Source organism: Tursiops truncatus, chromosome 1, assembly GCF_011762595.2.
Source record: "Tursiops truncatus isolate mTurTru1 chromosome 1, mTurTru1.mat.Y, whole genome shotgun sequence".
NCBI classification, from domain to species: Eukaryota; Metazoa; Chordata; class Mammalia; order Artiodactyla; family Delphinidae; genus Tursiops; species Tursiops truncatus.
The window spans coordinates 128250645-128277278 of NC_047034.1; the positions used below are offsets into that span (position 1 = coordinate 128250645).

Consider the following 26634-nt stretch of genomic DNA (forward strand, 5'->3'; position numbering starts at 1 on the left):
ATGCCTTGGGAGGTGATGCCCCCTTTGCAGGAGGTATTCAGTCTGAGGCTGATGGCCACATATCAGGTATGGGACTCCCCAGAGAGTACAGCTGACCCCTGGCTTTAGTCCTTTGTAGATGAAGGGCAGATATATTTCATTCAGAGTAAAACACACGAAGTCCCCATTCAGTCCATGTGTTCAGAAGGGTCTCTGCATGTGAAAGGACCTTAAGGCTTAATGGACCCCCAACCAGGACAGCGTTTCACAAGATTTATAAGGAGCAGAATTCAACGGCCAAGAACACCTTTGGCCAACTATAAAGCCCTCTACAAATACTAGTGATTTCACAAAGTCGTCTGATTTAACATGAATTCAGTGTCATCTAAGTAGCATTTTGGTTATGTTCCACTAGGAAGGAAATTTCCGTGTGTGTGTGTGAGAGAGAGAGAGAGAGACAGAGAGAGACAGAGAAACAGATTTTTAAAAATAAGTGACCCTGGTTTGTCATAGCTATTCAGGTTAAACAGGAAAATGAAAACACACACATACACAGACACACACACTCACACACACATCTACTTGTGTTTCTGAAAGGAGACAGCAGAGTTCAGTATAGAGCTGGAAACAAAGCCAGCTGGTTCCTTTGAAATGTCAGTGGGCAGGAACCTACAGACTCCCATGATAGCTTGCGGATTTCTTCTGATAACAGTTACAAAGTGGCCAGCAGGTAGGAACAAAGGTCAGTCCAGGCACATCCGGGGTCCTGGGCTGTGATACAGTATCTAAAAACAAACATAAATCATTGAAAGCTTAGGAGTTCGGGCTCCTTCCTCAGACTCCACATTTGAGATGCAGAGAGGAACTAAACTACATCTTTGTATATTTAATCTAACAATTTTTTTCCCTTTTCAACTTTTAAAATAACCCATTTCTTAGATCAGGCTGAGCCTGGGGAAATGAGAGTATCACCCGCCCTGGGTTGAGCCCATCCCACTTGAAGACTGTAAATAGCTTATTCCACTTGGCAGGGGTCCTCCTCACCTTGGTAATGAGTAATTCCTGCTGGCTGCTGCTGACCCCAGGCTGAAGCAAGGCCTTCAGAGCACAGAAGGAGATCTGTGTGCCCCTTTGCTTCTTGGCTTCTGAACAGCCCAGCCCTGCCTGGAATCACTGGGCATTGACACTGTAGCGATGCCTGAGACCAGATGACAGATCTTCATTTTTCATGATGAATCCTACCGTTTTGATTTTGTGGATCTTGATAGGAATAGGAGCAGTAAGGTATGTCTTTGCATATCCCTTCCCACCCTAGACCCCAAGTCCTGAGGGCCCCTTCACCACCTATGCTCCCTTTTATCCCAGTAATTGCCATATTTTCTTGTCTTTTATGATTTTTCTGTCAGCTTCACTAAAACGTGAGCACCTTCTGGGCAGGGACAATGTCTTTTTTTCTTGGTCTCTCCTGCCCCTAGCAAAATGCCTAGCACGTAATAGGTGCTCTATAAATGTTTACTGACTGAACACAGAAGAACCAGAATGCGTCCGTAGGAAGGTGAGCAGGATCCATAGGAAGGGGGAAGCCCTGCAATCCAGGTCACACGAGGAGCTGGTGTGTGCGGTGTGTCGGGAGGCTGCAGTGGACAGGATAACGGGCGCCCAAAGATGTCCACGTCTTCATCCCCTGCACCTGTGAATATGTTCTGTTACGTGGCAAGGGAGAATTACAAATTGCAGGTGGGATTAAGGTTACTAACCTGCTGACCTGAACATCGGGCGATTATTGTGGATTATCCAAGTGCTGAATGTAATCACAGTGTTCTTTTTTTTTTTTTTCGTTATGCAGGCCTCTCACTGCTGTGGCCTCTCCCATTGCGGAGCACAGGCTCCGCACGCGCAGGCTCAGCAGCCGTGGCTCACGGGCCCAGCCGCTCCGTGGCATGTGGGATCTTCCCGGACCGGGGAACGAACCCGCATCCCCTGCATCGGCAGGCGGACTCTCAACCACTGCGTGACCAGGGAAGCCCAATCACAGGGTTCTTATAAGAGGGAAGCAGAAGGGTCATGGTCAGAGCAGGGGACATGATGACAGAAGCAGAGATTGGAGTGACATGGCCACAAGCCAAGGAACACAGGCAGCCTCTAAAAGATGGACAGGCGCAAGGAACAGATTCTCCCCTAGAGCCTCCGGAAGAAACGCATCTCTGCCGACACCTTCACCTTAGCCCTGTGAGGCCCATTTCCGACTTCTGACCTCCGGAACTACAGGATAATACATTTATATTGTTTTAAGCCCACTACGTTTGTGATAATGTGTTACAGCAGCAGTTGGAAACTAATACAGAGGCTAATCGTAGTGGAAAGAACCTAACAGAGGGCATGAGCCTGGAAAAGGAAATGGCCATGTGGGAATAGCTCAGTTAACATCCAAAGAGACCTTCCCGGCTGAATCACCAGAGATCAAAATTAGTTGACAGTACAATCGGAATTGGTTACTAGCTCAGTGTGTGCCACCTCTAGCCACCTAGGTAGTGAGTGTCTCTAATAACTCGGGAGAAGCCCTAGTACATCTACTGTAAAAGAGTCTGTCAGGCCTGGGTGTGAGTTCTTTGCCACCTGTAACTGTATGGTCTTCAGCAAGTTATGTAACCTCTCTAAGCCATAGTCGTCTTATCTGCAAACTGGGGACAAATCTGTCTCTTAATTAGCAGGGTTGATGTGAGGATTACCTAAGATAACACATGTAATGTCCTTAACATAATGCCAGTCACATGGTAAACACTAACTGCTTTCTATTGCTACAAATATACATACAATCATGTTTATAACAGCAGTCTTTGAGGTATCACTGTACTCCTCACTGACTAGGTCATGTGTAGAGGCTGTGGTGAGTTCTGGGAACAGAAGTTCGAGAAGAACAACCAGGATGGTTAAAAGACCCTAAATCAGGTTCTGTAAAAAGAATGGCCAAATGAATGGGGAGGTTTGACATGAAGCTCTTTGAAATATTTTCAGCACTGGTTACATGATTTGTGGGATCCAGTACAAAATGAAAGAGTGGTTTCCCTCATTCAAAAAATTATTAAGAATTTCAAGGGACTTCCCTGGTGGCGCAGTGGTTGAGAGTCCGCCTGCCGATGCAGGGGACACAGGTTCGTGCCCCGGTCCGGGAAGATCCCACATGCCGCGGAGCAGCTAGGCCCGTGAGCCATGGCCGCTGAGCCTGCACGTCCGGAGCCTGTGCTCCGCAACGGGAGAGGCCACAATGGTGAGAGGCCCGCGTACTGCAAAACAAAAAACAAACAAAAAAAAAGAATTTCAAGATGATGACAACAGAGCATTAAATGAGCACAGGGCCCTGCTGCACAGTTCACACACCCATGACATGGCCCTGAGTATCATCATGTAAAAGTGATAGATTCACTCTGTGAGGCAGTGGCGACAAGCAGCAAGAAAGTGAACAAGTCCAAGGCCTTGAAAGATGATGACAGTGGGGACCATGATCACAATGAAGAAAACATCACATAGAAAGATGGTGAGAAGGAAGCGTAGGAATGGGACAGGCGTCAGAGCAGCAGCAAGAGGAAGGCTGTTGTCCTGGATCTGAGAGCATCCCTTGCAGTACAACTACGCTTTCTGGTACTTCAGGAGAACCCCAGGCCATCCCACCCGCTCACAGAACTTTGAACAGAATAGCAGCCAGGTTGATACCTTTGATACCTCCTGTCCTGGAGGTTTGACAGCAACATGATAGCTCCCTGCACTCTGACAGGTCACAGTGACTTCTTCCAAGTAGGAATTCTTCAGAGAAGGAACTAATCCTATCTGGGGGATGATGCAAATAAAAATAGTGGCAAGTGAATTATTTTCCTGTGGAAGGGTTTGGCATCCTGTTGCTGGAAGAATCTCATCCTGGCCATGCTGCGGGAATAGTTTCACAGTTGGGGGGGAGATCTGTGGGCGTGTGGTCTCTGTGTGGTTTCAGGAAGACATTATTTCAATATAGCATAAGACTGGAAGTGACCTAGGAACCATAGCGTGAATCTGGACATGTGTGTGTGTGTCCGAAATGGGTGGGAGGTGTCCAGCCAGTCCTTCCTTCTGCTCACTGAAGGGACATCTATGAGCCTCACACTCCCCTTTTGCACCCATTCCTACCCTCCAGCATTGCTGACTTTATAAAGCAGAAAAACGGAAAATGTGACTTTGTAATAGACACACTTTGGTTTTTAATGGGGTTCTGTGGAGGGGAGTTCAGCCTTTTTTTTTTTTTCTTCTTTTTTGCTATGTGCTGTCCAGATGCCTCTTGGGCATTCTGTTGTGTTCTTCTCACGCTGTGACATCATGACCACACGTATGAACCAGCACGGTCACCTGAGGGCTGTCAGTGTTGCGAAGGTCTGTGCGTCCAGGAAAAGCTTTCTGTTGGAGTGTCCTGGAATAGCTGTAAATGCTCTCTCCTAGCTCTGCCATGAAATCACTGGGACGTTTTGTTGATTTCTTTCCCCTCTTCCCCCAAGCCCACCATGTTCTAAAAATGTGTTTCTTATTTGGTACAGTCTCTGCTCATGCCCTCCCTTCTTCCCTCCTGCGGTGGTGCTCTCTTTCCTTCCGAGGCGCGGCTGCACTTAGCATTCCATCCAGTGGGCTACACTGGTTTCGCTGAGGCGGCTTGGAAGGGATGATGCCTTGGTCAATTAAACTGGAGCAGAATCCAGCCAGATTAGGAGCTAGATTATAATGCGTGTTCTAAGTGCAGGAATTGGAGCTGAAGACAGCGACTGAAATCATTTTCCCAGGTGAGCAGGGCCTGTGTGTCCAGCCTGTTTCCGTGGGCTCTTGCGTGCCCCTTTTTGGAGGAAGGGAAATGGGAAGCTGGTTGATGGTGGCCTTAATGTTTTATTTGCTAGATTCTGTGATTCTGAAAGTGAGACATCTGAAGAAAAGGCGGCCTTGATGGGTGCCGTCATGCGCATGGCTGTGCCTGTCTCTAGTGGCTGGAAAAACCTACCTCCCGTTCTCATCACCTGGTAAACCCAGGATTTAAATACCAGGATGATCCAGAATGCCCAGACAGAAACCTCTTAAAGGTTGACACAAGCATGCTCTTAAAACGACCTCTCATCAGAGCACCTAGGATTCAAATAAGTAATGATTAAGAGTCATACAGCAACCTCCAAGTAGCTTATTTGATTCTTGTGAGTGAAGATTGCAGTTCTTTGAATTAAGACTTTCTTTAAAAACATATCCTTGAAGGCTAGGAGGATCCTCAGAGAAAGATATGAGAGTGACAGGCATTTCCTTTTTGTGTATAGATTAATTTCTTCTCACTTTCCAACTTCTGAACACCCTCTAATTAATGCTTTTTCCTTAAAAAAGTAGAGGAGTAAAGGGGCCAAATAGAGGTGCTTCTATTACAAATAAAGTCAGGTTGGATAAGAAGATCAGGCAAAGATATAAACTCCAGGAACATAAAGAATGAATTCTGGGGCACTTCCCTGGTGGTGCAGTGGTTGAGAGTCCGCCTGCCGATGCAGGGGACGCGGGTTCGTGCCCCAGTCCGGGAAGATCCCACATGCCGCGGAGCGGCTGGGCCTGTGAGCCATGGCCGCTGAGCCTGCACGTCCGGAGCCTGTGCTCCGCAACGGGAGAGGCCACAACAGTGAGAGGTCCGCGTAGCCACCCCCCCACAAAAAAGAATGAATTCTGGGGTCCAGACAATCGTGGAGGGCTCAGGCGAATATAGGAGCAATACTGGCTAAAATAGGAAGCAAAGTCTGCTTCCTAAGATTTGTTTAGATCCCAGGGAGGTCTTCACTTTTGCCTACGCTCAGATTTACCATGAACATTCCAAAGAGAACAGACATTTGGATTTGCCCTCCTGTTGTGTGCGTGTGGATGGGTGCACATGTGTATAATGTGTTCATGAGCGAGGGTCTTGTCAGACCAAGTGGTTAGGTACATTGTCCGTATTTTTGCTTTTTTAGTTTTTGTCTCATTTGTTCAAGATTTTTGAATCTCTTTTTTTAAATTGAAGTGTAGTTGATTTACAATGTTGTGTTAACCTCTGCTGTGCAGCAAAGTGATTCAGTTATAAATATATATACATTCTTTTAAAAATTCTTTTCTATTACAGTTTATCACAGGATTTTTTTTAACATCTTTACTGGAGTATAATTGCTTTACAATGTTGTGTGAGTTTCTGCTGTATAACAAAGTGAATCAGCTACACGTATACATATATCCCCACATCCCCTCCCTCTTGCGTCTCCCACCCTCCCACCCTCCCTATCCTACCCCTCTAGGTGGTCACAAAGCACCAAGCTGATCTCCCTGTGCTATGCGGCTGCTTCCCACTAGCTATCTATTTTACATTTGGTAGTATATATACGTCCATGCCACTCTCTTACTTCATCCCAGCTTACCCTTCCCCATCCCCGTGTCCTCAAGTCCATTCTCTACGTCTGTGTCTTTATTCCTGTCCTGCCCCTAGGTTCTTCAGAACCTTTATTTTTTTTTTTAGATTCCATATATATGTGTTAGCATACGGTATTTTTTTTTCTTTCTGACTTACTTCACTCTGTATGACAGACACTAGGTCCATCCACCTCGCTACAAATAACTCAATTTCGTTCCTTTTTATGGCTGAGTAATATTCCATTGTATATATGTGCCACATCTTCTTTATCCATTCATCTGTCGATGGACACTTAGGTTGCTTCCATGTCCTGGCTATTGTAAATAGTGCTGCAATGAACATTGTATCACAGGATATTGAATATAGTTCCCTGTGCTATACCATAGGACCTCATTGTTTATCCATCCTATATGTAATGGTTTGCATCTGCTAACCCCAAACGCCCAATCCATCCCTCCACCAAGATTTTTGAATCTCTTATGTTTTCTAGAGCTGCTCCTGTTTCTCCTTTCTCTTTGACATTGAAGTATTTGAAAGTTATCTTTTCCCATCAGAAGCATGCTGACTCTATGCCGGTTAGGACAAGGGGTTATCCCTTTTATGCAGCATCTTACCCACAGTGTTCACCAAGATAGTCTGCCTAACAGCTTTAAATGGGGGGCATTGAATAGTCAATGTAATCAAACCACCTATTTTTTCAAACTAGCTTGAGGGATTTTTTCCATTTATTTTGACTCCATGGGCCTCTGATATGCTGAGATATGACACAGCTTTGGGTATGGCATCACCTGTTCTAGAAACCAAGGCAAGAAGGTCTGCTGGGGAACTGGAAGTCAGTCTCCACTTTGGCTGTTTTCCCATGACCGCTTTGCTGGGTTTTCCATTTGCAGCTGGCCCCCACTCCCTTCTAGGGCTCTACTCTTCATCCTTCTGTTCACATGTATGTGCTTTTTTTCCTGGGACACTGGCAATAATGTTCCACCTGGAGGGAAGCTTGTGTGTTCCACAGTGCTCCAAGAAGGAATTCTCAAGTATTTGTCGGTGAGAGGGAATAGAGGCTGCTACGAGAGTGATTGTACTTTTAGAGCAATTGTCTACTGCAGTGATCATTTCGGGGAGAAAAAAAGAAGTGATAGACTTGACCCCCATCAGAGAGAACTAGAACTAAGGGGAAGAAACTTCAGACATAACATAAGGGAGAACTTTGTAACCAGCCAGCTGAAGAGAGGAGAAACTTTGGCACTTCTGTCCCCAGAGGTGTTCAGGCTGAAGGTGGGCAGCCACTGTACTGGAGGACAGAGGACTCCTCAGGACTAAAGGTATTCAGAATCTGAAGAAATGAAAAATTATACTAAATGACTGCTAAAATTATTTCCAGTTCTCATACCTGATAATTCTATCAAATATTTTAAGAAAGGGGATTTTAAGAGCCCTCAAGCTTTTCTCAAAAATTTAATGCTGTTTTTGAACAATATAGAACACACATACACACTCACACACACATACCATTCATTCCTGCATTCACAGCTTTTCATATATTTTCCCTATTGTAATTATTCCACTTTTTTCTGTTTATGCACATTTATGATTACATAATATTTCATTGAATGGACATAGTATAATTTATTATTCCCTAGTTATTGGGTGGCTCCATTCTTCCAATGTTTAATTATTATAAAGAGCTATGCTCTAGATACTTTTGCATATGCAACTTCTCTTCCCTCTTGAAATACTTTATTAGAATAATTCGAGCTCATTAGGTTGCAAATTATACAGCTCATTGGAGCAGCCTAAGTAAAAGAGGTTTGTGGATAAGCATATAGAACAATCACAGAGATACAAAGTTCCACTTCCCTGGTGGCGCAGTGGTTGAGAGTCCGCCTGCCGATGCAGGGGACACGGGTTTGTGCCCAGGTCTGGGAAGATCCCACATGACGCGGAGCGGCTGGGCCCTTGAGCCATGGCCGCTGAGCCTGCACGTCCGGAGCCTGTGCTCCGCAACGGGAGAGGCCACAACAGTGAGAGGCCTACGTACCGCAAAAAAAAAAAAATAAAAGATACAAAGTGCAAGACACACGTAGGAACTGGAAAGGTCTTCAACACACCCCATCTCCCCTCCCCGGGCTCTTGTTTTCTTTGGACTGCCTTTCTTCTTTGCCTGCTCTTAGTTTCCTGTTCCCTTATAACTTTGGGTCACATGAGGCTTTGACTTGCCTTGGAGCCAGAAACCTCAGGTTTTTATCAAGAGTCTAGAGCCAAGCACTCTCTGACCAGAATTTCAGTATCTCTTATACCAGATTCCTGAGTAAGAGTCTGATAAGCCAAGCTCCTGAGACTTTGTGACCTGAGCTCTCCTCTGATGGGTGGAGGGGGAAGGGATTGGTAGTGGGGACAGGGCTCTGGAGTCTGTCCAGATTCAAACAGAGCTCTACCACTTACTAGCCGTGTAACCTTGTGGTAGTTACTTAGCTTTTCTGTGTCTCTGTTTGTTCCTCTGTAAAATGGGGGTACATTGGCACCTACTGCAAGAGGTTATTGTGAGGATGAAATAAAATAATCCTTGTTAATGATTATAAGAAAGGCACTAAGTCCTCAATATGTGTTAGTTCTTTTTTTTTAATTTGTTTTGTGGAAAAATATACATAACATAAAATTTACCATTTTAACCATTTTAAAGTGTACAGTTCAGTTCAGTGGCATTAAGTACATACACCTTTTTTGTGTGTTTTTTTTTTCTGGCCACACCACACAGCTTGTGGGATCTTAGTTCCCCGACCAGGGATCTAACGGCGGTCACAGCAGTGAAAGTACGGATCCCTAACCACTGGACCGCCAGGGAATTCCCAAGTACATACACATGTTGTACAACCACTACCATTGTCCATCCCTAGAAGTTATTCATCATTCTAAACGGTAGCTCTTGTTTTTAAATTATCATTGTTATTATTATTCAGATATGACTGCTTGGGTCCACCTTTTGGAAGGGTGTGATGGGGATGTTCCCCAAAGACAGGAACATAGTGGGTAGGCACCCTCCGTGTCTACTGAAAATATTACACTCTTAAAATTCTTTAAGCCTTACAGATCACTTTTACACATTATTTTATGCAATCCTCCCAAGGAAGGACTTCTTAAAGTAGGAAGGGGTTATAATCCTTATGTTACAGGAGACCCACCTGAGGTTTAGGAAATCTGAGTTGCCCAACTTCTCCAGTCTTCTTACTTGTACAGTCAGGACTCAAGGTCAAGTCTTCTCATCCAAGTTCGTGCCTTCTCCATGACCCCTCAGAGACGTGATTACTCAGACAAGCTTTATACCATTTGTTTGTAGTTCCTATTACATACGTTATTTCAGCTTATGAGAAGGAAGAGAAGAATTTCAGATTGGAACTTGTGGGTGGGTTTTATCGGGGAGGTACAGGCCTTCAGGAGGTCTGTTGGCTGGTTTAGTTTACCAGTCTTCATCCTAACATATAGGAAAAACAATAATTAGCTTTATTGTATACTGTGGTGACTCTATGAAAGCCAAAGAGTGGAGGGATTGCTTAACGGATCTCTTAATTTTTACTTTGGGAAAGTCCTGAAATATCTGCTGGAAACCAATGGCATTACTAAGTGAGTTTTTTAAAGCGCAATAGTGAAAAAGGCACTGTTAGAATCAAAATGGGTGAGTGTCTGCTGGTGTCTTATGGTTCATAGAGAGAAACATACTGTGTATGATTGGCTGGATTAAATTGAAAAGATTAAAGTGGAAAAGACCTTTGCCAAATACCAAAAATCTTATAAAAAGTCTTCATTTTATACAAAAACCACAGGAAGGAAGCTTGTGTGGACTCAAGCTACCTCACAGCACCTTTCTAGAAACTAGATTAATGTTTGCTATTAGGCAGTGTTTCCATTAAAGTAATGACCACTTTTTTGGGTTAGATGCTTGCCTTCCATTTGGCACTTAGGCTCATTTCCTGTCACTTGTTCTAAAAGAAAATCACTCAGGATAACTGAGCACCTTAGTGTGATGAGCTTTCATTATGTCTGTTTTGATAATTCTTTTTGTATGAAACTTACAGATTCTCCTGTGCCCTTTCATAGCAAGTCACATATCTTCTCTTTGACTTTCAGCCTGATCCCACCCCATCTATGCCACCCTGATCTCACCCTATCTATGCTGCTCTATTTTCCTTAACTCTACGGTACCAGTTATATTGATTTCCTTGTAACTCTCAAATATGTTATATTCAGCCAGTCTCTGTGTCTTTACCCATGCCTTCCCTGTACCCATGTGTAATACCTTTCCCCTTTATCCATCCTGAACATTTCGGTCCTTCACTGGCAACAAAATCCAACTTATTCGCTAAGCCTTTCTTTTCATTTCTTATTTTTTGTTTATTTATTTTTGGCTGCGTTGGGTCTTCGTTGCCGTGAGCGGGCTTTTTCTCGTTGCGGCGAGAGGGGGCTGCTGTTCGTTGTGGTGCGCGGCCTTCTCATTGCGGTGGCTTCTGTTGTTGTGGAGCACGGACTCGAGGCACGTGGGTGATTAGTTGTGGCTCATGGGCTCTAGAGCACAGGTTCAGTAGTTGTGGCGCACGGGCTTAGTTGCTCCGCGGCATGTGGGATCTTCCCGGACCAGGTCTCAAACCCGTGTGCCCTGCACTGGCAGGCGGATTCTTAACCGCTGCGCCACGAGGGAAGCCCTCTACGCCTTTCTTGATCATTTTAACCCATATAGATTTCATCCTGCTGTGAGTTTGTATAGCTTATAAATTACTACCATCATTTATTGAGCACCTATTAAGGGCCAGTCCCATTATCTCTGCTTCTCATTACAAATACACAAGGTAATCATTGTCATCCTCATTTTATAAAAGAGGAAACCGAGGTTTTAAAAAGATTAGGTAATTTGCCCAGAGTCAAACACCCTAAAATGCTAAGCTGAGGTTAGAACTGCAAGGATAACTGATTCTAAAGCTCTCCCCCTTTCTACCTATGCTGTCTCCTAACTACATACCACCCAGCTACATATGTTCTCTAAGTGTTTTATGTGTGCTAGTTTTTTCTCCTCAACTGGCTCTTAAAATCAGGGACTGTATAATTTAAAAATTGTATTCAACTGCTGGTTGCAGAGATCCTTTACTATGGCTTCAATAAGATAGAAGTTGATTTTTCTCTCACTTCAAAGGAGTCCAGAGAAAGCTGGCCAGGACTGATAATGTGGACCCTAAGAGAGCATCATGGTCCAAGCCTCTTTTAGCTCTTCCCTCTGCCATCCCCAGGGTGTGAGCCTTATCCTTGTGTTTACAAGATGGCTTCTGGAAGTCCAGCCATCATTTTTGTGTTCCAGGCAAGGTGGAAGAAAGGATGAAGGGAAAAGAGTAGGCCTCCCAGTTGAATTTTAAAGACCTTTTCTGGAAGCCTCACCTTGCAACTTCTGTTTGTATCTCATTGGGCACCACATCTGCAAGGAAAGGCAAGGGAAATATTTTTTAGCTGAGTACACTGATGCACTGAACAATGACGGTAGTCTGTTTCCGAGAAGGATACAGATGTTGAACAGGCAGCTAGTTTCTGCCGCAGAGACCCATGTCACGATCTTCTTTTATATTTGCATAGCACCTAGAAGGTGTTCAGTAAACACTGGTGGACAGTCTAATGTAGAGAAATAGTGGAAAAAGGTAATTTAGAAAACTGATAAATGAAGAAACTGAAGAGACAGGTAGCCACATGCGATTTCTAAGTATTTTTATTTTTATTTTTATTTATTTATTTATTTATTTGCGGTACGTGGGCCTCTCACTGTTATGGCCTCTCCCGTCGCGGAGCACAGGCTCCGGACGCGCAGGCTCAGCGGCCATGGTTCACGGGCCCCGCCGCTCCACGGCATGTGGGATCTTCCCGGACCGGGGCACGAACCCACGTCCCCTGCATCGGCAGACGGACTCTCAACCACTGTGCCACCAGGGAAGCCCTCTAAGTATTTTTATTAAAAAAAAAAAAAAAATACCCACTGTCTTCTCCCTAAACAACACTGCTGTTATTCAGGCTTCCTGTATGGAATGAATGCTTAAAAAATTAACATCAAGATTAAGAAAATAAGGCCAAGTCATTTGAAATTATTTTGACTAGATTCATGGTTGTTTCTTTCAGCCTTCATTCTCTGCATACATTTTATTTCCATTAACAAAATTGGAATCATAAAATGTTCTGTTTTGCAGAAGGACTCATTGCAAACCACCACTACTGACAAAATGACCAGTACTCGGGAATAGCTGATGAGCACTTAGAGAAAAAGAGTAGATTACATTTCCAATAGAAATTAGTGCTATGCATTTCTGCAGCTCTTCTGAGTTTCTTATTTTGACTTGCAAAATAATTCGAACGCTTTTAAGAAATATCTATGGTAATTACCTGAAGTGTTTCACCAGCCCACAGATTAACATCCAGAGAGGGTCTTTGTTTGAGATTAAAAGCACATTTTGTAATTTTTAATTTTGTTGTATTTTCAAATTTAGAAGAACGAATAATACATGGAACATCTGTATGCCCTATACACAGCATTACCAATTGTTTACAGTTTAGCCCATTTGCTTTATCATTCTCTCTCTCTCCCCCACCCCTCCCCCTCTCTTTTTCTATAGTATGTAGGTATGACTTTTTTTCTGAAATTTGGAGAGTAAATTGGCGATATCATATGTTAGGAGACCCCTAAACACTGCAGAATACTTGCTGAGAAAAAGATATTCTCTTATATAACCACAACAGTATGATCAAAACAAGAAGTTAACATTGATACAACACTGTTATCTAATACATGGTCCTTAGGCAAATTCCATTAATTGCCGCAGTAATGTCCTTTATAGCCGTTTTATTTTCCCAGGGCAGCATCCAGTCTTAGGTCATGTGTCACATTTGGTTGTCATGTCTCTTTAATCTGGAACAGTTCCTCAGCCTTTCTTTAATGTTCTCTAACTTGACATTTTTAAAAATATGGGATAGTTATTTGGTAGAATGTCCTTCAGCTTGGGTTTGTCTAACTTGCCTCATGATGACATTCAGGTTATACCTTGTTGGCAGGAATTCCACAGAAGTGGTACTCGGTCCTTCTTAGAGCATTATATGAGAAGGCACATGATATTGGTTTGTCTTAATAATACCACTGAAATTGACTTGGATTGCTGGTTAAAGTAGTGTCTGCCAGATTTCTCCACTGTAAAGATACTATTTTTCTTTTGTAATGAATAAATGATTTATAGGAGGTTTTTGGGAACTATGTAAATATTCTGTTCCTTAGCCAATATTCATCTACTAGTTATAGCTTCCACTGATGATTTCCAAATTCCATCATTCCTTCTATTTTCATTAGTTGTCATTTTACTGTGAAAACAGGTTTCTCTCCTAAGAGAGAGTTTCGGATGCTGTGTGGCTATATGTTTCTTTTTTTTCCCTTAAGCCAGTTTCTTTTTTTTCTTCCATTTTTTATTTTACAGCACTGTGTACGTTTAAGGTGTATAGCATGACGATTTTACTTACACACATCATGAAATGATTACCACAATAACTTTAGTGAACCTCCATCATCTCCTATAGATACAAAATTAAAGAAAGAGAAAAACAATTTTTTATCTTTGTGATGAGGAAAAGGAAAAATTTTTTCCTTTGTGACGAGTCGTCTTTCATTTATACTTTCATTTATAGTGTACAGCAGTGTTCATTTTATTTATCATGTTGTACATGACACCCCTACTACTTATTAATGTTATAACTGGAAGTTTGTACTTTTTGACTACTTTCATCCAATTCCTCCTCCCCCTACCCTCCCACCTCTGGTAACCACAAATCTGATCTCTTCTTCTATGAGTTTTTGGTCTATTTGTTTTTGAAGTATAATCAACCTATAACACTCTGTTAGTTCCCGGTACACAACATAGTGATTTGATATTTCTGTACATTTCAAAATGATCACCATGATAAATCTAGTTTTCATCCATCACCATACAATGATATTACATAATTATTGACTATATTCCCCATACTGTACATTTCATACCCATGACTCATTTATTTTATAACTGGAAATTTGTACCTCTTAATCTCCCTCACCTATTTCTCTCCTCCTCCCACCCCTCTGGCAACCACATGTTTGTTCTCTGTATCTAAGAATCTGTTTCTGTTGTGTTATGTTTGTTCATTTGTTTTGTTTTTTAGATTCTGCATGTAAGTGAAATCATACAGTGATTGTCTTTCTCTGTCTGACTTATTTCACTTAGCATAATGCCCTCTAGGTCCATCCATGTTGCAAATGGCAAGATTTCATTTTTTTTTATCATTAATATTCCGTTGCACATGTATGCCACATCTTCTTCATCCATTTGTCTATTGATGGGCACTCAGGTTGTTTCCATATCTTAGCTATTGTAAATAATGCTGTAATGAACATAGGGGTGCATATAGCTTTTCAAATTAGTGTTTTCATTTTCTTTGCATAAATACCCAGGAGTGGGATTGCTGGATCATATGGTAGTTCTAGTGGCTGTATGTTTCTGAGACTTTGTCTTAGTCTGGTAGGGTTGCTATAACAAGATACCATAGACTGGGTGGCTTAAACAACGAAAATTTATTTCTCACAGTTCTGAAGGTTGAGAAGTCCAAGATCAAGGTGCCAGCCAATTCGGTTACTGATGAGAGCTCATCTTCTGGCTTGCAGACAGCCACCTTCTCGCTGTAGCCTCACATGGTGGAGAGAGTGTACTGATGACTCTCCCTCTTTTTATAAGGGCATTAATCCCAACATGGGATCTCCACCCTCATGATTTCATCTAAAACTAATTACCTTCCAAAGGCCCTAGCTCCTAATACCATCACATTGAGGGATTAGGGCTTCAACAGATAAATTTAGGGGGAACACAAACATTCAGTCCATAACAGACTTTATAAAGAAAAAAAATACCCCCCATTGTAAGAAGATGGTGTCTCCCTTGGGCTGGGTAACTGTGATAGTGAGCGTTGCAGCCCATGCATAGTAAAAGTGATTCCTTACTCTGTCCTATGTAACCGGGGTCCCCGCCTCCCAGGCCACACAGCAAGAGGTGAGCAGTGGCTGAGCGAGCGAGTGAAGCTTCATCTGCCACTCCCCATTGCTCCCCATCGCTCGCATTACCGCCTGAACCATCCCCCTGCCCCGTCCATGGAAAAATTGTTTTCACGAAACCGATCCCTGGTGCCAAAAAGGTTAGGTGCCGCTGCTCTATGATATAACCCTTTTATACTATTCTCATTTTTATTATCAAGTGCTTCAGGAATTTGGCCGCTCTCCTCTTGTTTTAGCACAAAAGTCTGTTTCTTATGTGTTGCTATCAGACAAATCTGGATTTAAATTCCATACTTCCAGTTGTGTATGTGACATTGAGTACCTTCTTTGGACTTCAGTCTCTTTGCCTGTTAAAAAAGGATGACAAGACCTGTTTCAACGTGTTGTTGGGGGTGGGAGGAGTAATGAGATAATGTATGCGAAAGCTTGTAACATGGTATCTGATATAAGAAAGTAGTTAATAAATACGTTTTCTGTCTTTAATTTAAAATTCCAATTTTTAGTGACCTGGTTTTGCAAGTTTCTTCACTTGCGAGAGGTGATATGCTTGACTTGCATAGAGAAGTTAGATGATCTTCTTAGATGTGAAGTCTGCATCAGAAAGAGAAGGGTTTAGTGGTATCTACCAACTTTTAGATGATTCATGTGGTTATATCAGTTTTATTCCTTCCTTTTTTCCTATCTTCCTCTTTCTTTCCTTTCATTTGACATGTATTTAATGGCATTTGCTATGTGCAGTCACTACTGTAGGCCCTAGGGACAGCAGCAAACATTTCCTGACCTGTCATCAGTTATATTCTAATCAAAGAAGACGGAGGATAAATATAGAAAACCACATTTTCAATTATGCATGGTAAGTGCTTTGGAAAAAAAATAAAGCCAGGAAGGGGAATAAGGATTGTGAGGGGATTGCTATTTTATTAGATGATCAGAGAAGAACTCACTGATAAGGGGACATGTGAGCAGAGACATGAAGGAGATGAGAGAGCCAGTCATTAGAGTGACTGAGGCAGAAGCCTTCCAGGCAGAGGAAATCTTTCAAAGAGAAGACATCTAAGGAAGAGAATGACTTACTGAGAGTTGATCCAAGGGAATCACGAAAGAAGCCAAAGCAGTTCTGTGGAGCACAGCAACACGCCAGCTCCCTTCTGTGAGTGTGCATATTGGCAAAAGCAGAATGGCCAGATGGAGATCAGGGCTTGTGGCAGCTGTAGGGGCTGCAATTCAGCCCCGTCTTCAAAAAAGAATGTGCTTTCTTCCCGCAAGCTGCAAGGAGCGGCCTAATAATAATAATAAGAACAATAATATTTTATCCTGTAGCCACACCTACTGGCTTAGTTGCTATGATAAAATCATGTCAACTTTCAGTCAGACCATGGTTGGGAAGCACTGTAATGGGCATTTGCTAGTTTTTGACATCTCAACATCCATTTTCCTCTTCTTTTGGTAAACATATTCTAATTTCTCTCTGGTGAACTCCCCCTCCCCTACTTGCAGTCCATGAGCTTTGGGTCGGCTCTAACTCTGGCTACAGGAATGGAACCTATGACTCCTCTTAAAACTATGAGTGTACCTGTTCCCCTGGCCACTGCAACTGGGATTCATCTGCAGTCAGTCAGGACCAACTAGTCTTTTGCCAAAGCTGCTGGGAGAAAAGCAAGTGCTCACTTCCAGTTCACCTGAACCTGGGGCAATGTCGCCTGGAGCTGCTGGAGCCATATTCGTGCTATCACTGAAAAGTCTGTCCAGAACTGTGTTACACAGCAAAAGCAGAGCCAGGAGATGAATAGGGAGAAATGGGATCCTGTTGTCATTTTTACCCCACTGGATCAGGACATTCTTAAAGCCAAAACTATCCCAAGAACTTTCAATTCTGTGATATAACAAATTCCAGTTATACTTAAGCTGGTATAGGCTGTATTTTCTGTTAGTTTCCATTAAAAGAGGTTTCCCTGGTACAACAGACTTCCTCATTTCATTCAATTCAACCACTGTTAAAAGTCAATTAGGGGCTTCCCTGGTGGCGCAGTGGTTGAGAGTCCGCCTGCCGATGCAGAGGACAAGGGTTCGTGCCCGGCTCCAGGAGGATCCCGCATGCCGCGGAGCGGCTGGGTCCTTGAGCCGTGGCCGCTGAGCCTGCGCGTCCGGAGCCTGTGCTCTGCGACGGGAGAGGCCACAACAGTGAGAGGTCCACGTACCACAAAAGAAAAAAAAAAAAAAAAAAAAGAAGTCAATTAGGACTCAATAAAAATACAAATAGCCCAATTAAAAATGGGCAACAGATTTGAATAGATGCTACAGACTAAATATTTGTATCCCCTTAAAATTCATTATGTTGAAATCTAGTCCTCCATTGTGGTGGTATTAGGAGGTGGGGTCTTTGGGAGGTGATTAGGTCATGAGAGCAGAGCCCTCATGACTGGGATTAGTGCCCTTGTAGAAAAGACCTCAGAGAGCTCCCTTACCCCTTCTGCCATGTAAGAACACATGAAACGACTGCCTTCTCTGAACCAGGAAGCGTGCTCTCACCAGACACCGAATCTGCCAGTGCCTTGATCTTGAATTTCCCAGTTTCCTGAATTATGAGAAAGAAATTTCTGTTGTTTATAAACTATGCAGTCTGTGGTGTTCTGTTATAGCAGTCTGAATTGACTAAGGCAATAGCTATTTCTCCAAAGTAGACATGCAAATGGCTAATAAGCTCTTGAAAAGATGCTCAACATCATTAGTCATTAGGGAAATGCAAACCAAAGCCACAATGAGTTACAATTTCATACCTCCTAGGATGGCTTCAATCAAAAATACAGACAGGGACTTCCCTGGTGGTCCAGTGGTTAAGACTCCGCACTCCCAATGCAAGGGGCCTGGGTTTGATCCCTGATCAGGGAACTAGATCCCGCATGCTGCAACTAAAGATCCCACATGCTGCAACTAAAGATTCTGCATGACACAACAAAGATCCTGCACGTGGCAATGAAGATCTTGTGTGCTGCAGCTAAGACCCAATGCAGCCAAACAAATAAATGTTTTTAAAAAATACAGACAATAACAAGTTTTGACAAAGATATGGAGAAGTTGAAACCTGTGTACATTTGGGAATGTAAAATGATGCAGCTGCTTTGGAAAACGGTCTGGCAGTTTCTCAAATAATTAAAGTTACCATGTGACCAGCAATTTGGCTCTTCAGTATATACCCCAGAGAAGTGAAAGATATGTCTACAAAAAGCCTTCTATGAAAATGTTCATAGCAGTTGTATTTATAATAGCTTAAAAAATGGAAAACAACTCAAATATCCATCAACAGGACATGGATAAACACATTGTGACATAATCATACAAATGAATACTACTCAGGAATGAGCTAGTGATACATACAAAAACATGAATGAATCTAGAAATACGCTGAATGAAAGAAACCAGACCTAAAATAATATAGTACATGGTATGACTCCATTTATATGAAATCCAAGAACAGGCAAAACTAATCTCTGGTGATAGAAATCAGAAAGTGAGAAGGAAAGGTATTTAATTAGAAAGGAAGTTAAAAAAAATGCTATCATAAAGGAAAAACAAGAAGAAAGGAACAAAAGGGTATGGAAACTTTCTGGAACTTCAGGTGCTAATTACATGGGTGTGTACGATTGTAAAACCTATTGAACTGAACCTTAAGATCTGTGCACTTCACTTTTATTTTTATTAATTTTTTTAGATCTGTGCATATATTTTAAACATAACTCAGAAAGCTGCCCGAAACATAATAAAACATTGTAACATTATAAAGCATTATAACATTATTTGTTATAGCAGCCTATGCAGACTAATATGTCCTCTTTCAAATGGTAGAGGACATAATCAGGAAGTAGGAACACAAAGATAAACAGGGCACATTCCCCGCCCTGTGCCAAAATCTCAATCCCTGATTGCAATGTCACTACTTCTCCCGGGAATCTGTCATCACAATCAATCTCTGCTCCACTCTACTATGGAAACCTATGATGGTAGTGGCTCTAACCCAGGGAAATTTCTACTTTTAATGCCTGGCCAATGTGGATTAAGAGAACAGATAATCACTCCTTTAAACCCTTTTACCACTAAGGTAAAATGTGGAATAGCAAATTCAGTCTGCCTAGAGCAAAAGGTATACAAAGAAGCGTCACAGAAGCACATAACACATAAACAAATACAGAGTGTATGTAGTGTCAGAGTTTCACGGGACAGTGTGATTAGGGGAAAAAATCTAAAATGGCTCTTTGGAGAAAGGCAATAATGAAAAAAGGTTTGAAAAACACTGATATAGACAGTACTTAAGGCAAGGAAAGTGGATGTGATCACCAAGAGAATGAGGGTAGACATCCTGGTCTTCAATGTACAGAGTCAGAGAGTTAATGAGATAACAGCAAAGAAGATCAAAATGATGTCATTTTTTAAAATGTAGACTGGTTTTTCGTTTCTGATGAAAAAAGCATCCACCAAACTTACATGATTTGATATGTGTGAAAAGCTCTCCTATCCAAAAACATCTTTCCCCACCAACTTAAGAATGGACTGCATCCCCCCATTATTTTCTCCTTTGATATAGAGTACTGAAGTGCTAAATTAAATGTTATATTAAATTTTCCCCAATGAGTGTTTTAGCACAGGATTAATTTGCAACATTGTTTCTTCTTCTTCTTAGCAAGGCATCTCAACCCACTGTTGACTAAGGTGACCAAGTTAGTCAAGGCCTCATCCCTCATCTCAGAATGGAGAACATTTATAAAACATGAATTCCCAAATTCCACTCCTTTTTTACAAAGTTTTGTGCCAAAGTTCAAGAGAGCAGGTGATTTCTATCTAAAAATTCAGAAATTAAAAAGATAATGAAAGCAATAAAATAGTGATTACCATCTTCAAATCACTAAGGTAAAGAGCCACCAACCCTTACAAACTAAGTTTCCACTTTGGGTAACTCATTCTCACTTCTTTATTTCTTTCTTTGCCTCATCCCACCTTCCAGCATTATGCCTCATCACTTACTGCCTATTGATCAGTTTAACTCCAGAAAGACGATGGAAATCCTAAAATGCATAGTCACTTACAGACTTCTGAAATATCTGTTTTGATGGTGTTTTATGGATTAGAAAGAGCCCTATTGCTTCGCTAGTATGGACCCTCTGTAACTTAAAAAAAAAAGCAATGTGAATTCCTTTGGGGGAGTGGAGAGGAGAGAGTACAAAAGAAAAATGGTATTATTTTTCAATACCAAGGAAATTCATTAGGAAACACATTAAAATGCACTTGAGTAGTCATCACACTGAATTGTTTTAGAAAAGGCCCTGCTTTGGAAAAACATAGGGCAGAAACATCTTCCATGCTGGAGCTTGGCACAGTGAGACAGCAGGATGACAAATGTCTTATTCCCTATGGCGCCTTAACACATAGAGGACATCTGCTACTATGTGTTTCTCCCCCCGCCATGAGTCACCTTTATTACAGTCTAATATTATGTTACTGCTATTTTCCATGTCCACCTGTTAGTGATAAGACACAGATGTACTCCTCCAGTGTGTGGGAAACAAATTAATCAAGTCAGGAGGCTGAGCTTTTAGCTTCAGCTCTTGTACTAATTACGCAGTCTTAGGCAAATATCTCAAACTCTCTTTGCTTCAGTGTCTTCATATGGAAGATAGGAAGTATAGTAGACGTGGTTCCAATGACATGGAAGCTGACTTCCCCCTGCTCATTAGGGGTTCCTCAGGCCATAGAGCCAATATATAGAGAAGGGCTGATATTAAGCAGTAATTGGCTTGCTGCTACATGGGGATGGCATAGGGAAGGCTCTTTTTAAATTTATTTATTTATTGGCTGCACCGTGTGGTGTGTGGGATCTTAGTTCCCGGACCAGGGATCGAACCTGTGCCCCCTGCATTGGGAGCACGGAGTCTTAACCACTGGACCACAAGGGAAGCCCCAGGGAGGACTCTTTTTTTGTTTTTATTATTTATTTATTTATTTTATTTAGTTTTGGCTGCGTCAGGTCTTCGTTGAGGCATGCAGGATCTTTAGTTGTGGTGTGTGGGCTCTTTATTGCCGTGCACAGGCTTCTCTAGTTGTGGCGCACAGGCCCCAGGGCACATGGGCTCTGTAGTTTGTGGCACACAGGCTCTCTAGTTGAGGCGCACGAGCTCAGTAGTTGTGGTGTGCGCGGGCTTAGTTGCCCCGCAGCATGTGGGATCTTAGTTCCCCGACCAGGGATCAAACCCACTTCCCCTGCATTGTAAGGTGGATTCTTTACCACTGGACCACCAGGGAAGTCCCAGGAAGACTCTTTTTAAAACTCAGGGATGCAGTGCATTCCTGGACGTATATCCAGACAAAACTATAATTCAAAAAGATACGTGCACCCCTTTGTTCATAGCAGCACTATTCACAATAGCCAAGACATGGAAACAACCTAAATGTCTATCAACAGATGAATGGATAAAGAAGATGTGGTACACATATACAATGGAATACTACTCAGCCATAAAAAGGTTGAAATAATGCCATTTGCAGCAACGTGGATGCAATTAGAGATTATCATACTAATGGAATTAAGTCAGAAAGAGAAAGACAAATACCACATGATATCACTTACATGTGGAATCTAAAATATGACAAAAATGAACTTATCTATGAAACAGAAACAGAACCACGGGCATAGAGAACAGACTGGTGGTTGCCAAGGGGGAGGGGTTTGGGGGAGAGATGGAGTAGGACCTTGGGGTGAGCAGATGTAAGCTTTTATATATGGAATGGATAAACAACAAGGTCCTACTGTATAGCACAGGCAACTATATTCAATATCCTGTGATAGGGCTTCCCTGGTGGCACAGTGGCTGAGAGTCTGCCTGCCGATGCAGGGGACACAGGTTCGTGTCCTGGTCAGGGAAGATCCCACATGCTGTGGAGCGGCTGGGCCCGTGAGCCATGGCCGCTGAGCCTGCGCGTCCAGAGCCTGTGCTCCGCAACGGGAGAGGCCACAACAGTGAGAGGCCCGCGTACCGCAAACAAAACAAAACAAAACAAAAACAATATCCTGTGATAAACCATAATGGAAAAGAATATTAAAAGAAAGTGAATGTACCGTATATATATAACTGAACCACTTTGCTGTACTGCAGAAATTAACACAACATTGTAAATCAGCTATACTTCAATTTAAAAAACTGACAAAAAAAAAAAGAACTCAGGGATGCAGGGGACAACCTCCTAGCATTCTTTGGCCCAGGGGCCAAGTCTGGTCACTGGAAAAGTGCATTCGCCTAATGAAGACAAGACTACCATGCCTCATATCCCATATGTATGAATTTTAGGTCTCTCCAAACATGTTTTAGAAAAGCAGGCAAAAGCATCTTTATTCCTGCAGCCTGGAACAAGGAGATGGGTAAAAAACAAAACAAAAAAAATGAACAAAAACATTCAGCCCAAGTGCTGATAGAAAATAACAGGAGGGCTTCCCTGATGGCTCAGTGGTTGAGAATCTGCCTGCCAATGCAGGGGACACGGGTTCGAGCCCTGGTCTGGGAAGATCCCATATGCCGCGGAGCAGCTAGGCCCGTGAGCCACAACTACTGAGCCTGCGCGTCTGGAGCCTGTGCTCCGCAACAAGAGAGGCCCCGACAGTGAGAGGCCCGTGCACTGCGATGAAGAGTGGCCCTCGTTCACCGCAACTAGAGAAAGCCCTCACACAGAAATGAAGACCGAACACAGCCAAAAATAAATAAATAAATAAAAATTAAAAAAAAAAAAGAAAATAACAGGAAAAGAAATGGGAGGGGAATTCCTTGGCAGTCCAGTGGTTAGGACTCCATGCTCTCACTGCCAGGGGCCTGGGTTTGATCCCTGGTTGGGGAACTAAGATCCCACAAGTCCCGCAGTATGGCCAAAAAAATGAAAAGAAAAAGAATAGAAATGGGACATAGAAGGTAGCCTTGAGTACCAGCTTAGGCCCTGTGACCTGCTGCAGAAGCAAGGATTATACAAGCTCTGTTTTATTTCACTTAGTCATGTTTCCCTTTCCCCTAGACCACATGCTTTAAAAGAAAAATAATGGAGGTGGCTAACATTTTAGGTTCAGGTAGACATGTGACCAGCTTCTCATCACTCCAGATCTATTCTCTACCCTTCTTCTTTCTGGTACATTCCCTGGGAGGTTGACCTAAATGCACTGCATCACTTCCTTCTGATTTCTAGTCCGGTTCATCAACAAGGGAGCACAGAGAGAGGATCAGAGGAAAGAAGGGAAAAGAGTACAGTCAGCGTATTCACGCTCTTTCTATAGTCACTGTACTGTGAGCAGGCTGCATCCTTCCACTAGATGTCCTAGCTCCTGTCAAGCAGCTCTGTTTCCTGGTTCTTATACTGGCTTTCTCTCCTTGCCCCTTCAAGCCTATGTGTGGTAATGGAACTACTAAGTTATTAATACCAGGGTTTTTTATTATCACTTTTGGGTTCCTTAAATCCTGCCCACACTTTTGTAAAGAATCCCTTTATTAAACTCTCCTCAAATTACCAAATTTGCACAAATAAATGATGTCTCTTCTGGTGGGGCCCTGACTAATGTAGACAGGGTTTTCACAGGAACCACAGGTGGTAATTGAAAGATCAAATGACATTTGTTTAAAATGTGTGTGAAATTTCTATGAAGAATATAAGGACTTTGTAGAAGTTTAAAGGAAACATATGTAATATATATAGGAAAATGCATAAAATGTATATGCATAGTTTAAAGAATAATTTATAAAATGAACACCTATGTAACCAGTACTATGATCCAGATATAGAATATTGCTGGCTCCCTAGAAACACAAACTCTCCATCCCACCCCCAGTTAAAATCACCTTTATTCTGTGTTTTATGGAAATTATTTCATTGCTTTTCTGCATTTTACCAACTAATGTGTATTTTATCAGCTATGCAAGAGCATCCTTTATGTTTAAAAAATTTTTTATTAAAGCATAGTTGATATGCAATGTTGTGTTAATTTCTGCTGTACAGCAAAGTGACTCAGTTATACATATATTCTTTTAAATATTCTTTTCTATTATGGTTTATCACAGGATATTGAATATAGTTTCCTATGCTATACAGTAGGACCTTGTTGTTTATCCATCTTGATGCAAGCACCCTTTAAATCTAGTTTCATTTTGCCTGTTATAAAACTTATACATATGGAGTCATACTATAGACATTATTTTGTCTTCTTTTGCTCAATATTATGTTAGATTCATCCATGTTGTTGTATACAGCATCCATGTCTTATACTTTGTTCACTTTCTCTGCTGTCTACTGTCCCATAGTAACTATATTCAACCCATAATTTATCTATTCTACTTTTGATAAATGTGAATTGTTTCCAGTTTCAGGCTATTCAGAACAATGCTACTAAGAAAATCTTGTGCTTACCTCTAGGGCACAATGCAGAAGTTTCTCTAGGACAGTGGTTCTTGAACTTTGTGGTTTCAAGACCCCTTTACAGTCTTAAACATTATTGAGGACCCCATGGAGCTTTTATTTATAAAGTTATATCTATGACTATTTATTGCATTAGAAATTGAAACTGAAAATTTTTTATTATTTTATTAATTTTTAAATTATTTTATTAAAAATAAACTCATTACATGTTAACATAAATGTGTTTTTTAACATTTTATTTATTTATTTAGGCTGCATAGGGTCTTAGTTGCAGCACATGGGATCTTCGTTGCGGCACGTAGGCTTCCCTCTAGTTGAGGTGCATGGGCTCAGTAGTTGCAGTGTGTGGGCTTAGTTGCCGCATGTGGGCTTAGTTGCCCTGTGGCAGGTGGGATCTTAGTTCCCAGCCAAGGACTGAACCCATGTCCCCAGAATTGGAAGGTGGAGTCTTAACCACTGGACCACCAGGGAAGTCCCATAAATAATGTGTTTTTAATTTAAAAACTAAGTTTTAGGAAGAAAATATGGAATAATTTTTATGACTTCGGAATAGAGAAAGAGCTCTTAAATAATACAAAAAGCAAAGCTACAAAAATGGATAAATTAGACGACATTAAAGAACTTTTATTCATGAAATGATACCTAAGAGAGTGAAAACTCAAGCCACAGCCTAAGAGAAGATATTAGCTACAGATATAACCAACAAAGGACTTGAATGTAAAACATATAAAAACTCATACAAGTCATTACGCAAAAGTCAGGTAACCCAATAGAAAACAGGCAGAAGATTTGAATAGGCACCTCATAAAAGATTGAGTCCACAAAGCCAATAAATGTATGACTACTTCCTCCACCTAGTTCCCTTCATTGCAAATGCAGCATAAAACAACAATAAAGTACCAATGCAGTACCAACTGGTAGTGATAATGTGGAGTGGTGGGAAATCTCCTGAGCTGTTGATGAGAATATAAATTAGTACAACTATTTTGAAAAAGGGTGTGGCACTGTCCAGTAAAGATAAAGTTATACATACCTTTTGACAAAGCAGTTTCACTTCTAGGCTTGTATCCTAGAGCAGTGATTCTCAAAGAATGGTCCATGAACATCTCAAGGTCCCTGATACTTTCGGGAGTCTGTGAGTACAAAACTATTTTTACAATAAAACTTATATGTTATTTGCCTTTTTCATTGTGTTAACATCTGCACGAGCAGAGCAAAAGCAATGGTGGGGAACAACTTCTGAGAGCTTAGCCCAAATCAAGGCAATGGTAGCAAACTGTATTGGTAGTCATTGTATTCTTAAATACCACTTACCAAAGAAAATGCCAGTTTCACTTAAGAATATCATAAATGGGGGCTTCCCCGGTGGCACAGTGGTTAAGAATCTGCCTGCCAGTGCAGGGGACACGGATTCGAGCCCTGGTCTGGAAAGATCCCACATGCCGCGGAGCAACTAAGCCCATGCATCACAACTACTGAGCCTGCGCTCTAGAGCCCGTGAGCCACAACTACTGAGCCTGTGTGCCACAATTACTGAAGCCTGCACGCCTAGAGCCTGTGCTTTACAACAACAGAAGCCACTGTAATGAGAAGCCCACCCACCACAACAAAGGGTAGCTCCCGCTCGCCACAACTAGAGAAAGCCCGCTCACAGCAATGAAGACCCAACACAGCCAAAAATAAATAAATAAAAAATAAATTTAAAATTAAAAGAAAAAAA

At 42.0% G+C, this 26634-nt stretch overlaps 1 pseudogene; it reads left to right on the forward strand.

Annotated features, from left to right (window-relative positions):
* On the forward strand, nucleotides 1-26634 carry LOC141278291 (eukaryotic translation initiation factor 4E type 2 pseudogene; annotated as a pseudogene).